The following is a 13563-nucleotide window of genomic DNA, read 5'->3' as shown; positions in this document are numbered from 1 at the left end:
CAAAATCATGTTTTTGGTTTTTAAAGCTACCCATTTTACATCACTCATTTTAGGATTTGTTATGTCAAGTGGAAAGGTAAAAAAGAGATTCACCACATAGAGATTCACCTCGGCACTCCCCTTGGTCTGAACTGGACCATACAAAAGTGTATGCCGCACCGTCTCTTTGACCTCTTGCCACCGGAAGTGCTCTCCCACAAATAAAGACAGTGTCGTCAGCAAATTCGTTCAGCAGAAAACAGTGGAGGCACTCTCCAAATGTAGCAAACTATAAATTTCTTTTTATTCCTTCATCAGGCAACACGCATGGGTAGCGAATAAGCAATAGGAAACAGCTGTTTCACACGTTACAGTGTGCTTTGTCACAGCCCGCACGAAGCACGCTGTGACATGCGAAACAGCTGTTGCCGATTGCTTATCCGCTAGCCATGCGTGTTGCCTGATGAAGGACTAAAAAGAAATTTTAAGTTTGCTATAATCTGTGAGTGCCTCCACTGTTTTCTGCTGAACGAAGAAAGGACTCATCTATGGAGCATCCATCAATGTGGGACAGGGATAAAGCTTGGACAAATCTAAAAAAAAGGGAGGGGGTGATGCCCTTTGAGGTTGCCATACCCTTTTCATACCTTTCAGCTGTCAACTATCTCTCCTAATGTAACATGAATGCCTGACACGGCAAAAGTGGTGAGGTGCTGCCAAATAGTGCCGGTCGGATGAAATCAGACATGCCTAATCCTTTTCATCCCAACATCATCTGTCAGAGAAGAGTCGGGATGCCTCCCATGCACTTTTCAGTTACAGTAACTGTTCCTGCCAAGGCCAGTGGGTTCAGCTAAATTTGGTGTCAAGTAGAGATGAATGAGCCAAGCGAAGGTTCGAGTTCATGCAAACCTGAACCATTGGCACTTGAATCCCACTGTCTTCCCGTTCCGTAGGGAAGGTGGAGAGGACCCAACTCTCATAGGCATAGGTCCTAGGCTGTATCCCTGTTTTCCAGGCAGTACTGAGGCTGTCTCCACCTTCCCCACGGAAACGGGAAGACAGCAGGATTCAAATGATGATGGTTTGGGTTCGTACGAGCCCTAAACCTCGATCCGGCTCGCTCATCTCTAGTCTCAAGTATATGGGGATCAGGAATTGGTTAAAGTCCACCATTATAAAAGCCATTGTGCACTTCAGCTACAATACTAAATTCTGAAATGAGTCAATGATATTTTTGTTCATTATTTTTTTCTTTTATTTATAATCATTTTAGGCTAGGACTTCGGGAATATATCAACTTGCCATAAGGAGCCTAATATAACAGCACAATCCACATCACCCTACCGCCTGCTATTTGTCAGCGCCTTCTGGTACTATCCTTTTGGCTCAGAATGTTTCGAGAGAACCCAGTTTTGTTCACCAAAAGTGAGAACTGGACTTGTGTGAACTCTTTATGCAGCTGCTCTACGGCGGCACATCCGAGCCATGTTCTCTATACTCTTTTTTTGACATCTTAGGCGAGGCAGCCATCCTCATTATCCTCATCGTCTCTCTTTCACTGTTCAACTATGGGGAAGGGAATGACATTCTCCTGAGAAAGTAAAAAGCTTCTCGACTGAACTTTCTCGAGTGCTCGACTGATTGTTGCGTTCCGTTTTTGAGCTTGTTTTTTTCGTCTGATCTCTTCCCATTAGCCTCGGATTCATCTCTCCCTTTTGTTTCCTCTTTCAGAATTTACTTGGTCTCAGAAGAGTAGCAGTCAGCATCTCGGCTAATCGCCGCATAGGTCAGGCTGACCACGGTGTCTAAAGTCTCGACTTCGGCCCCAATTAATGGGCTCTATCATGGGGACGTGACCTTGTTTCCTGCATAATTAGCTCCGAGCTTCACATTTCCCATACTAAGATTAACATCAGCAAAAGTTATACTGAAATTTCCCAACTTTACCCTCACACATTAGAGTGCATAGTAATATATTAGCAGGCGTGTGGTATATTCTTCTGAACAATGCAGAGAACATATTTACTAAGGATGAGAAATCCTCTCGAGATTCGTTTAAGGAGGTTTTGCAGAAATTTGACTGTCAGACGGGGCTCTCCACTCCCTGGACCATGTGCAGAACTCCTATCTCATGGAGCCTAAGAAGTTAAAAGGGTTGTGCCACCAAAATTAAGTTATTCTCTGTGGCCCAGTATAGGGGATAACTAACTGGTTGAGGTGGGTCTGACCACAGAGACCTCCTGTGATCTTAAGACAGGAGGTCACTAATGATGCATATGCACCACCACCACCACCACCACCACTCCATTTAGTTTCCATTGGAGCCACTGGAAATAGCTTAGCACTCTACTATCTCTGGCAACTTCCACAGAGAATGAATGGAGTAGTGGTCATGCGTGCAGTCAACCGAGGACAGGCAAGTCCCCATTCTAGAGACCACAGGGGTGCAATCAGTTATCCCACATCCTGGAGATTGAACATGAGTTTGTAAGAAAGCCCCTTTATTTAGCAATGCATAATATCACCATATTATGTGGCCATGCAGTAAATAGCAAGGCATAACGCATCACTGTGCACTGTTATTCCCTAGGCTAGGGTGTCATGCCAGCTATGTCGTGAGCATGAGGCATATGCCATCCAGCATACTCAGTAGCTCAGTTAGAAGAGCCGCTACCTGTAGCATAGAAGTCTTTGGCTTTAAGTCTGGCCAGCACCCAACCAAGTGACTTTCAACTGAGCAGCATGATTTTGTCACCCAGTGTACAGGGATAGGGACTGTCTTTTGACTGGAGTCTCTGCATTCAAGCATTTCTACTTAAGGGACCAGCAAAACCCACCCTACCCCATAATAATCATTTCATTCTTACCCTCTTAGTCCTGGTGACCCTCTTGATGCTGATTGCGTTGCCGAGAAAACCCTGCCTCTGTTCTTGGTGCTCATTATACTAATGAACAGAGATGTGCAGAGCATCACAGTGACCAAGAAGATTAGTATAGCCGGGGGTTTTGTTAGTTTCTTTTAAACAAGCTATTAAATTTGTAACATTAGTTTAGGTTCAAAGAAAGGTAAGGATGGACACATCTGTAAGACAGCATAAAGATACATGACATTTGTGTCCCAATGCAATATTTATTGTGATTGTCCATTTAGGATTAATTTTTTTCTAGATGTTTTCTGTCATTATAACCCAAAATACAGATGACGCCGGCCTCATTTTGACCCCTGGTTTGTTACACAAAACTAGGTTTAACATTATTTCTCTATATTTGAGCTTTTCTTTATTCCTTTTGTCAGCTTAGCACACTGAATATAAACATGGCTCGGCTCCATATGTATGTGTCACAAGATTACTAGCTTAGGGAAAAAAAACTATAATATCAGAATAAACTGTCAGGAGGTGTTTATGCTGAAGTCTCTATGTGATGCCACCTAGTGGTTTCGATTGCTTGTTGAGAGTTTTGCTGGTATGTTGTCATATCGTGTTGAATTTCTAGCATGAGAAACTGGAATCCTTAGCCAAATCACATGAAAGGTGATTATGGACACATCTGTATGCCCCATATCATAGAGAAGCCTAGAAGCGGTAGAGGTAGTGGAGTAACAGTAAGTATTGTAGCTGCAGCTGAGTAACAGCAATGTTCTTCTATTATCCAGGCTAGATTTGGAGTTTGGTGACATAAATCTGAGCCTTGTCGCCGGCTGTATTTCATCCTGTCAGGACCAGGAACGTGACTGTTTAGCCGGTCCCTTCTTTTCAGGCGTTTCCTGTAACTAGATGTCTACAGGTTGAGTAATATTTTTTGCCTCTGGATTTTCCTGGCCGTTCATCTGTCATCTGATTGAAATTCCACGCCAGAAACATATTTATCTCCTTGTTTTCCCCAAACTAAGCAAATTTGCTGTTCTCTCCAGAGTCCCAGCTTAAAACACACACACACAATTAAAAGCAGCGTCTGCCATGGGCGGGGGAGGCGGGAGGATGAGGTGAGCTGAGCTATTAATTAGAGCCGCACCGGCTCCTCGCAGGAAGGGATTTCTGCTCCAGCTTCCTGCATAATCCTCTCTTTTACAGGCAAAATAACAATGTTATATCTCCTTGTTCTGTGTAGGGACAGATTAACTGTATGAATATGTGGCCATGTAATGCATGCACGCCCGGCCTCCTCCTGCCTTGCCTTCTCTTAATACCCACATTAAAGGTAAAGCATCATCAAATGTCACTATTTAATACTGAGAGTTACATGATCCCAAAGCTGCAAACAACCTCCAACTCCAGACTACACGGATTATGGGGCGCAGGTCCAACTTGAGATCGAGGCACAGTGAGTAATAAAAATATATTTTATTGTGGAGACTCAACGCGTTTCGGAACCGCACCGATTCCTTTCTCAAGAGTCAGGAATGATGACTCTTGAGAAAGGAATCGGTGCGGTTCCGAAACGCGTTGAGTCTCCACAATAAAATATATTTTTATTACTCACTGTGCCTCGATCTCAAGTTGGACCTGCGCCCCATAATCCGTGTAGTCTGGAGTTGGAGGTTGTTTGCATCATTGTTTCCTGTTGGATATCGGGAGTGGCTGCGGTCCTTGATATATACGCTGCAGAGTGTTGTGCCTCCCTTTGCACAACCACATCAGGTGAGGGTTGCCGTGCACCCCTATCCCTTTTTCACCTTGCCCTTTTGATCCTCGCCATGGAGCGCTGTCGCCCTTTGTTTTTTCTATAATGATCCCAAAGCAACACAGAGTATTTCAGGAGAAGAGTGAGATGATCTTGTGGGATGGGCGGTATAATTAAGTAGATAGTGTGGGAAAGAATAGAAGGAAGGGAGGGAGGAAGGAAGGAAGGAAGGAAGGAAAGGGAAGGGAGGGAAGAGAGGAAGGAAGGAAGGAAGGAAGGAAGGGAGGGAGGGAGGAAGGAAGGAAAGGGAAGGGAGGGAAGAGAGGAAGGGGGAGGAAGGAAGGAAGGAAGGAAGGAAGGAAGGGAGGAAGGAAGGAAGGAAGGAAGGAAGGAAGGGAGAGAAGAGAGGAAGGGGAAGGAAGGAAGGAAGGGAGGGAGGGAGGGAGGGAGGGAGGGAGGGAGGAAGGGGGAGGAAGGAAGGAAGGGAGGAAGGAAGGAAGGAAGTAAGGAAGGGAGGGAGGAAGGAAGGAAGGAAGGAAGGAAGGAAGGAAAGGGAAGGGAGAGAAGAGAGGAAGGGGGAGGAAGGAAGGAAGGAAGGAAGGAAGGAAGGGAGGGAGGAAGGAAAGGGAAGGGAGGGAAGAGAGGAAGGGGGAGGAAGGAAGGAAGGAAGAAAGGAAGAAAGGAAGGGAGGGAGGAAGGGAGGAAGGAAGGAAGGAAGGAAGGAAGGAAAGGGAAGGGAGAGAAGAGAGGAAGGGGGAGGAAGGAAGGAAGGGATGGAGGCATAGGGAAGAAAGGAGGGAGGGGAAAGAGAGAAGGAGGGTTGGTTGGAAGGAGGGAAGGAATGAAGAGAGGGAGGAAGGATGTAGGGAAAGAAGGAAGGGAGGGAAGATAGAGGAGGGTGGAAATAAGGATGAAGGAAGGGAGGGAGGAAAGGGGGGAGGATGGAGGGAGGAAAAAGAGAGGAAGGGGGAAGGAAGGAGGTAAAGAGAGGTAAAGAGGGAGGAAGAGAGAGAGTAAGGATGGATGGAGGAAAGGAAAGGGAGGGAGGAAGAAAGGGAGGGAAGAGAATGGAAGGGAGGGAGGGAAGAGAATGGAATGAAAGGAGGAAGAAAGGAAGGACGGGAGGGAGGGAAGAGAGGGGAAGGGGGGAGTAAGAGATGGAGGGAAGAGAAAGGAAGGGAGGAGAGGGGGAGGAAGAGATGGAGGGAAGAGAAAGGAAGGGAGGGAGGAGAGGTGGAGGAAGAGATGGAGGGAAGGGAAAGAAAGGGAGGGAGGAGAGAAGGGAGAAGGGAAGGAGAGGAAGGAAAGGAAGGAAAGGAAGGAAAGGAAGGAAGGATTTTATAGGTAAAGTAGAAATGTGCAGCCTAATACATAGGGAATACATGATACTTGGGGGATACTAGATAGATAGAGGTGATACATGATACATAGGGGAATACATGATATGTAGGGAGGTACAGGATACATAGGGGATACATGATATGTAGTGAGGTACAGGATATATAGGGGATACATGATACTGAACATAGGGATGACATGGTAAATAGGGGATATATATGATACATAGGGTACCTAAAGAAGCAGGAATATTAAGAGAGAGAGACAGTGTGTCGACCCTGTAGGGGATCATAGACAGAGAGTTTTGTAGTGAAAAAAGCAATGTACCACAGCAGCACAGAGTATATCAGCAGGAGACTGTGCTAATCTTGCGGAGCCACATACAGTACAGTACTCTATGGGTCTTACTATACAGAAATATTATAATTTTGAGCAGCCTTAAAACCCTTGTGTGAGAGATGAATGATGGCAACAAATGGCCTCGCAAATGGTCCAGTGATCGCTCATGCGCCCCATATCCTTCCTTGCAGCCATGTATATCTGTATGCCAGACAATCTATGCAATAAGCTGTCATTTATAGAGAGAGTTGGGCTGTGTATTGGGCCCTAGGAGTTACATAATGGAAAGAGCAAGGTCCTCGATCAGCACAGAGGATTTCAGAGGAGTGTTCCCAGGAGGTCCTTATGGATCCCAGTATTACAGATACTGGGAGTGTACTAATTCCACAGGGGGCAGTGACCCATCCACTTGGGATGAAGTTACTGAGAGCCGAGTGCTGTCATTTGGATGGAGGTCACTGCCTCTCATGGATTCTATCTAATTCTCTCTATTGTTTTCCCTGTAATATTATGAAAGTAGGAATAGTATCTGGGGAGCAGATGTAGAGCGGACCCTTACATCGCCACATTTAATTAACTAAGCTTGTAATAAGTTTACCATTCTCTTTGAAGTGAAGTGTGTTTCCTCTTCAAAGGCTGGAAGAACAGTCAGATGTGGACGCTCCTCTCCACAAGTCAGCAGACTTCATTGTAAGGAAGGAGGACAGGATAATAATACTATTAATACACAATACATTAAGAATAATTACATATGTGATATCAGGACTAAGGGAGGAGATGTACCAGGAGAAGAGGGATGGGGGCAAGGCTCAGAAGAAGAGAAGAATAGCTGCTATAATGGTGTATAGTGGAAAGAAAGGGAGGAAGAGGAGGAGGAAGAGAAGAAGGAAGGGAGAAAGGAAGAAAGACAAGGAGGAAGACAAAGAGTAAGGGAGAGAGAGCAGACGTACCAGGAGAAGAGGGATGGGGCAAGGCTGAGGGGAAGAGAAGAATAGCTGTTAAAATGGTGTATAGTGAAAAGAAAGGGAGGGAGGGAGGGAGGAAGAAAAGGAGGAAGGGAGAAAGGAAGAAAGACAAGGAGGAAGGAGGGAGGAAGACAAGGAGGAAGGGAGAGAGAAGACGTACCAGGAGAAGAGATATGGATATAAGGCAGAGAGGAAGGGAACAATAGGTGCTATAATGGTGTATAGTGGAAAGAAAGGGAGGGAGGGAGGAAGACAAGGAGAAAGGAGGGAGGAAGACAAGGAGGAAGGAGTGAGGAAGGGAGGGAGAAGACGTATCAGGAGAAGAGGGATAGGGGCAAGGCTGAGGAGAAAGGAAGAATAGGTGCTATAATGGTATATAGTGGAAAGAAAGGGAGGGAGAGAAGGAGGAAGGAAGGAAAAAAGGAAGACAAGGAGAAAGGAGGGAGGAAGACAAGGAGGAAGGGAGGGAGAAGATGTACCAGGTGAAGAGATATGGATACAAGGATTAAAGGAAGGGAAGAATAGGTACTATAATGGTGTATAGTGGAAAGAAAGGGAGGGAGGGAGGGAGGAAGAGAAGAAGGAAGGAAGACAAGGAGGAAGGAGTGAGGAAGGGAGGGAGAAAGGAAGACAAGGAGGAAGGGAGGGAGGGAGGAAGAGAAGGAGGAAGGAAGACAAGGAGGAAGGATTGAGGAAAGGAGGGAGAAGACATACTAGGAGAAGAGGGATGGGGACAAGGCTGAGGGGAAGGGAAGAATATGTGCTATAAAATGGTGTATAGTGAAAAGAAAGGGAGGGAGGAAGGGAGAAAAGAAGAAATATAAGGAAGGAGAAAGAAAAGGAAGGGAAGGAAAAGGGATGGATGCAAGGCTGAGGGGAAGGGAAGAAAAGGTGCTATAATGATGTAGTGGAAAGAAATGCAGGGAGAAAGAGAAGGAGGAAGGGAGGATAATTTGTTTCATGACCATGCTTGTAATCCAAACCACCAAAGCAAATTTTCCCATAAGAAATAATTGAATGCAGAAAATTGGTTCCACACCCCAAAAATAATGATTTTTTTTATTCTGAATAGCATGTAAAACAAACAAAACATTTAGAAACAGCAGAATCTGTGATATTATAGGTTACTGTACAGTATAGCAATCAGCATGTGGAGTATAATGTATAGTAACTGTATAACCCTGATAACACAGCAGCTGGATATGTGATATATAAGTTACTGTACAGTATAGCAGCATGTGGTATATAATGTATAGTAACTGTATAACCCTGATAACACAGCAGCTGGATATGTGATATATAAGTTACTGTACAGTATAGCAATCAGCATGTGGTGTATAATGTATAGTAACTGTATAACCCTGATAACACAGCAGCTGGATATGTGATATATAAGTTACTGTACAGTATAGCAGCATGTGGTGTATAATGTATAGTAACTGTATAACCCTGATAACACAGCAGCAGCTAGATATGTGATATATAAGTTACTGTACAGTATAGCAGCATGTGGTATATAATGTATAGTAACTGTATAACCCTGATAACACAGCAGCTGGATATGTGATATATAAGTTACTGTACAGTATAGCAATCAGCATGTGGTGTATAATGTATAGTAACTGTATAACCCTGATAACACAGCAGCTGGATATGTGATATATAAGTTACTGTACAGTATAGCAGCATGTGGTATATAATGTATAGTAACTGTATAACCCTGATAACACAGCAGTAGCTGGATATGTGATATATAAGTTACTGTACAGTATAGCAGCATGTGGTGTATAATGTATAGTAACTGTATAACCCTGATAACACAGCAACAGCTGGATATGTGATATATAAGTTACTGTACAGTATAGCAGCATGTGGTGTATAATGTATAGTAACTGTATAACCCTGATAACACAGCAGCTGGATATGTGATATATAAGTTACTGTACAGTATAGCAATCAGCATGTGGTGTATAAGATATAGTAACTGCATAACCCTGATAACACAGCAGCCCCTCCCGCACTCCCCCTCCCACCCAGTACAGGGAGCTCTTACACCAAAGCAATGCTCTTACACCAAGTCACAATTTCGAAAAACTGTGAGCTCTTTTTGCAAAACGCTCTCAATCCAAGTTACTCTTAAACCAAGGTACCACTGTATATATTTATATATTAGATAAATATGCAATAGATAGATAGATATAGGAGATAGATAGATAGATAGACATGTTTTACATCTTGTTTTCCTGCCTTCAACCCTGTTTCTCAGTTTCCATGGTGTATTTTATTTAACGTTACATTTGTTTTCTTTTGTATTTTATTGTTTGGTTCTTTATTTTCCATCAAAACACAGAACTTTGTTTTTCATGAGAAAAGAAAAACTTAAGCTGAGATCAGAGCCCTCCGGGTCAAATATCCGCCATTGTCTGCCACCAAATTAGAGCTCCCGTCTCCTTTGTGCATCGGAGTGCTGCCAGTTTTCAAGCTTTTGGTTGAAAAAAACGCTATAGTTCAATAAATAGATTTCTTTATCGTCAACCTGGATGAGAATCACAGGAAATCTCGGTGCTGTGTAGATACCGCTTATAATGAGGAAGCATTTTTGAGGTCTCAAAGGGCTTCCCAAGATTTTATACCAATTACAAAATGAGATGGTCATCTGAGATTGACGCTCACATTTACTGCCAAGTGAATCAAGGTTATGCTGCGAGGAAAAAAGGTTTTCTATAGCAACAAAGAATTGATCTATGAAGGCCGTGATGAAAGCGCTTGGGAATTTTGTCTCGGATGTTGGAATGGGTTGGGGGCTGGGAACCATATGTTGCTTTTATGTATAGTCTGCCCAGCTACATATGTGGCCCCATCCATCAAAGCCAAGTACAAAAAGTTGATAAAAGTCCATAGAAAACAATCCCAGTGGTGCCATTGGTGGTAGCCTAAGACAGAGAATAGAAGGCAAAGAGCATTTATTTATCGGTCTTAAGAGGAAGAGGAATGACGCCCCTTTAAAGTAGCATCACACCATTCTACCTGACTGTATGGTACAAGTAATAAGACCCCAAAGAGTGCACATGATGTAGACCTCTTGTTTGTGCAGCATTAAATGATATGCTTTATGGCAAGTATCTTGGACAGAAACAATGAACATCGCCAGTACCTATTACTTCTATGGGTCACATTTGTGAGCATGCTCTCTGACCTCTGTGGCCTAGGAAGGGGGAGGCTGAGCTTTGAGCTTTGGTCTCCTCTATCTGCTGGTGTCACCCTTTGGTTTAAATCTGTACAGAACTCTTTGCAGCAGCCTCCTCCTTATAATCACAGACAGAACAACATGTCTTGGTGCCTGTGGTAATGCCACTTGTTGGGGATGGGGCCAACCTTACTGTAGTTGCATTTAGGTTAATGAAACTGACTTGTATTCAACATGTTAGCAATAAAGACAATTCTAAATCTGATGATGTCGTCAAGAAAAACCCAAGATGGTCGTCATGGTGATTGATACCTATCACCTCCCCCTAGTGCCAGATTAGCAGACATACTGATACATTGATCCCCATGTTATAATGTTACTGTTCGTAACCATTGTCCAATAAATCCCAATACCAATGGACACTTGGTAGATTTCCGGGTAACCACCAGAGCGTCCCATTTAGATTTAGATTATTCATTAACTCTCAACTTCACAAGTTTCTTCCCATAAACTATTGTAGCTAAGAAGTAGATTTAATGCAAAAAGTCTTTGAAAAATATCCATAAATGACAAAGTTATTTATAATCTCTCGAGCTGGGCCATAAATAAAGATGAAGCAATGTATTATGAAGACAAATTAAATTTCTTGTTGTTCTAAGTAATGTGTCAAGCCGATACTGGATGTTTCGTATGTGGCAGCAGAGATAGAGGAGGATGCCAGGGCTGAATGTTTAACAACTTAGAGGGTAAAGATTTAGAGCAAGGGAGAGGAGGGGCAATTCTACTTGGTGTCCAAAGGTTATATAGATGTACAGATGGTTATATGCGGGGATGGGGGACCTGTGACTCTCCGGCTGTTGCAAAATTACAATTCCCATCATGCCTGGGAAGCCAGAGCATAATGGGAATTATATTTTTGTAGTAGCTAGAGGGCCAAAGATTCCCCATCCTCACCTCGGAGCACCTGGTTGGCCAAACCACCAGGACTGAACATTTGCCAACGTTAGCATAAATTGTATGGACGCATTTAGTCTATAAGAGAATATTAATATCTGGATGGAGCACTTTGACTCCTCTGATAACACTTGGGATATTGTGGCAAATGGCTGTCATGAGAAACCGCATTCAATCACTTATCTAGGGAAAAGGTAAGGGTGGACACATCTGTATATGAGCTCCTAACATCTCAAGTAGAAAACAACCTTAATGTAGTGAGAAGATACAACTCAGAACATCTAGCTAATTGAAGGTCCCCACTTACATCCTGCCTCTGGAACCTCAACCAGTTCTCTTGGCACTTGGGGCCACAGAGACACTCCATGTAGTCAATGGACAGTGCAGGCAACGTGAAAATGGTCAGTTTTAAAGGGATTGAACATTGACAAAGTCTTGTAAGCTGGAAGCCTCACATTCCCTGCAGAAATTACAAAGATTAACACAGAATTAAACAAATGGGCAACCTTATTATTCCTCATGGCTAGAGATACCACAAAGTGTACATCAAAATAACTAGCTCAGAAAAAAAAGGACTTTGCAATACTTGTTTTGATACCTGATACCAATTCAATACTTAATAAAGTATTAAAAAAAAACAAAAACAAATATAATGTGCCTCCCTTCCCCCCTCCAGCTGTGGATATAATGTCGCCCAAACTGTGGATCTGACCCCCCAGACTGTTTTTACCCCATTTACCATGTAATACCTCTGACGTGATATGTATATATCCTTCAGGTCCATACTACTATATATATAGTATTACAATATTACATTGATACCAATTTATGTTCCTTTTATTTTGTTACTACTTTAAAAAATGAATGCCCTATTATGACACACACCAGGACCTAATCGCCAGCCATAATCAGCCCAGTCTGCTACAACAGCTGCCTACATTCAGTCATCCACAGGAACCCCCTTTTGCCCAGTGACACAGACCCCTTGACAAAGATTTATAACGCACCGAAATTTGGATCTGGAACATAAATATTTACTCAATGCACCTGCAAACTACACAAGACTCTTGAACGTCCTTTCTCTTTTAAGTACTATGGAGGATTCTGCTAATAGAGTCTGACTGAGCCAGACTCTATTAGCAGAGAGACAATGACAGTGAGGGAGGGCAAGTGTCGACCTCCACCTCCTTCCCGTCTTGAACCCCCCCCCCCCCCACTTGCCCACCCATTAGGTGAGAGGGGGAAATGACGTGTGCCAGGGAGAAGGGGTGAATATGTGCCTTCTCCCTAACATACGCCCTAGTTGCCATGTTCATAACTCCCCCGTGTGTCTATATCTGGTCACCCAGTGGTTGTGATGGAAATGCAACCTGTTGAAGCTTTTTCCATCAAGTCACAATAAATTATTGAGAAATAAGAATCCTTAACTGAATTCTAGGACAGGTAGGGTGGCCATATCTATAGCTGGTAATATTCAGTCCAACAAAAAGGAATTTCTGTAGAAGGGAAATCCTTCTGATCAATTTGATGAAGGTTTAGAGGTAAGTTAGGCATAAAGTTAGGGACCCTCACCCAAGCATAAACCCTACTCTAAGATGGAATTGGGGTTATACTGTCTAAAAGACTTTCATAGGGCTTGGGTATAGTCCTTGAAGAAAGCACATTCCAACAATTAGGTAGAATCCAGGTGCAAACTGGACCCGGAACAAGTCAGATGAGACACAGTCAGATGGAGACGCTGGTGGACGTTGTACCTGCTCTTGTTTGCTGATACTCTATTCATGTTTTACGTTTTTGCCTAAACGTTAGAGATGAGTGAATAGTGACATATTCAATAATTCGAAATTCGATTTGAACAGCTCCCAATATTCGTATATTCAAATGAATATCGAATCCCATTACAGTCTATGAGAGAAAAATACTTGGGACCTGGAAATCAATATTAGACCACTAGGAGGTCACCAAGTGCACAGTGACACCTCAGGAAATGATGCCAACACCTTTGGATGCATCTGGGACAGCAACACTAGTGATGCACATCTCAACATCTCAACATCTTAATTTTCGGTTCGGATCCCGAACATGAGCAAAAAAAAAAAAAAAAATGTTCGTGTTCTGTTCTTGTTCGCTGAACATTCATGAACAAATTACGAACGTAAAGTAGAATAGTACATT

The sequence above is a fragment of the Dendropsophus ebraccatus genome, chromosome 11, assembly GCF_027789765.1.
Source record: "Dendropsophus ebraccatus isolate aDenEbr1 chromosome 11, aDenEbr1.pat, whole genome shotgun sequence".
In the NCBI taxonomy this organism is placed as follows: domain Eukaryota; kingdom Metazoa; phylum Chordata; class Amphibia; order Anura; family Hylidae; genus Dendropsophus; species Dendropsophus ebraccatus.
The sequence above is the reverse complement of the archived record's forward strand: the minus strand, read 5'-3'. Positions refer to the sequence as shown.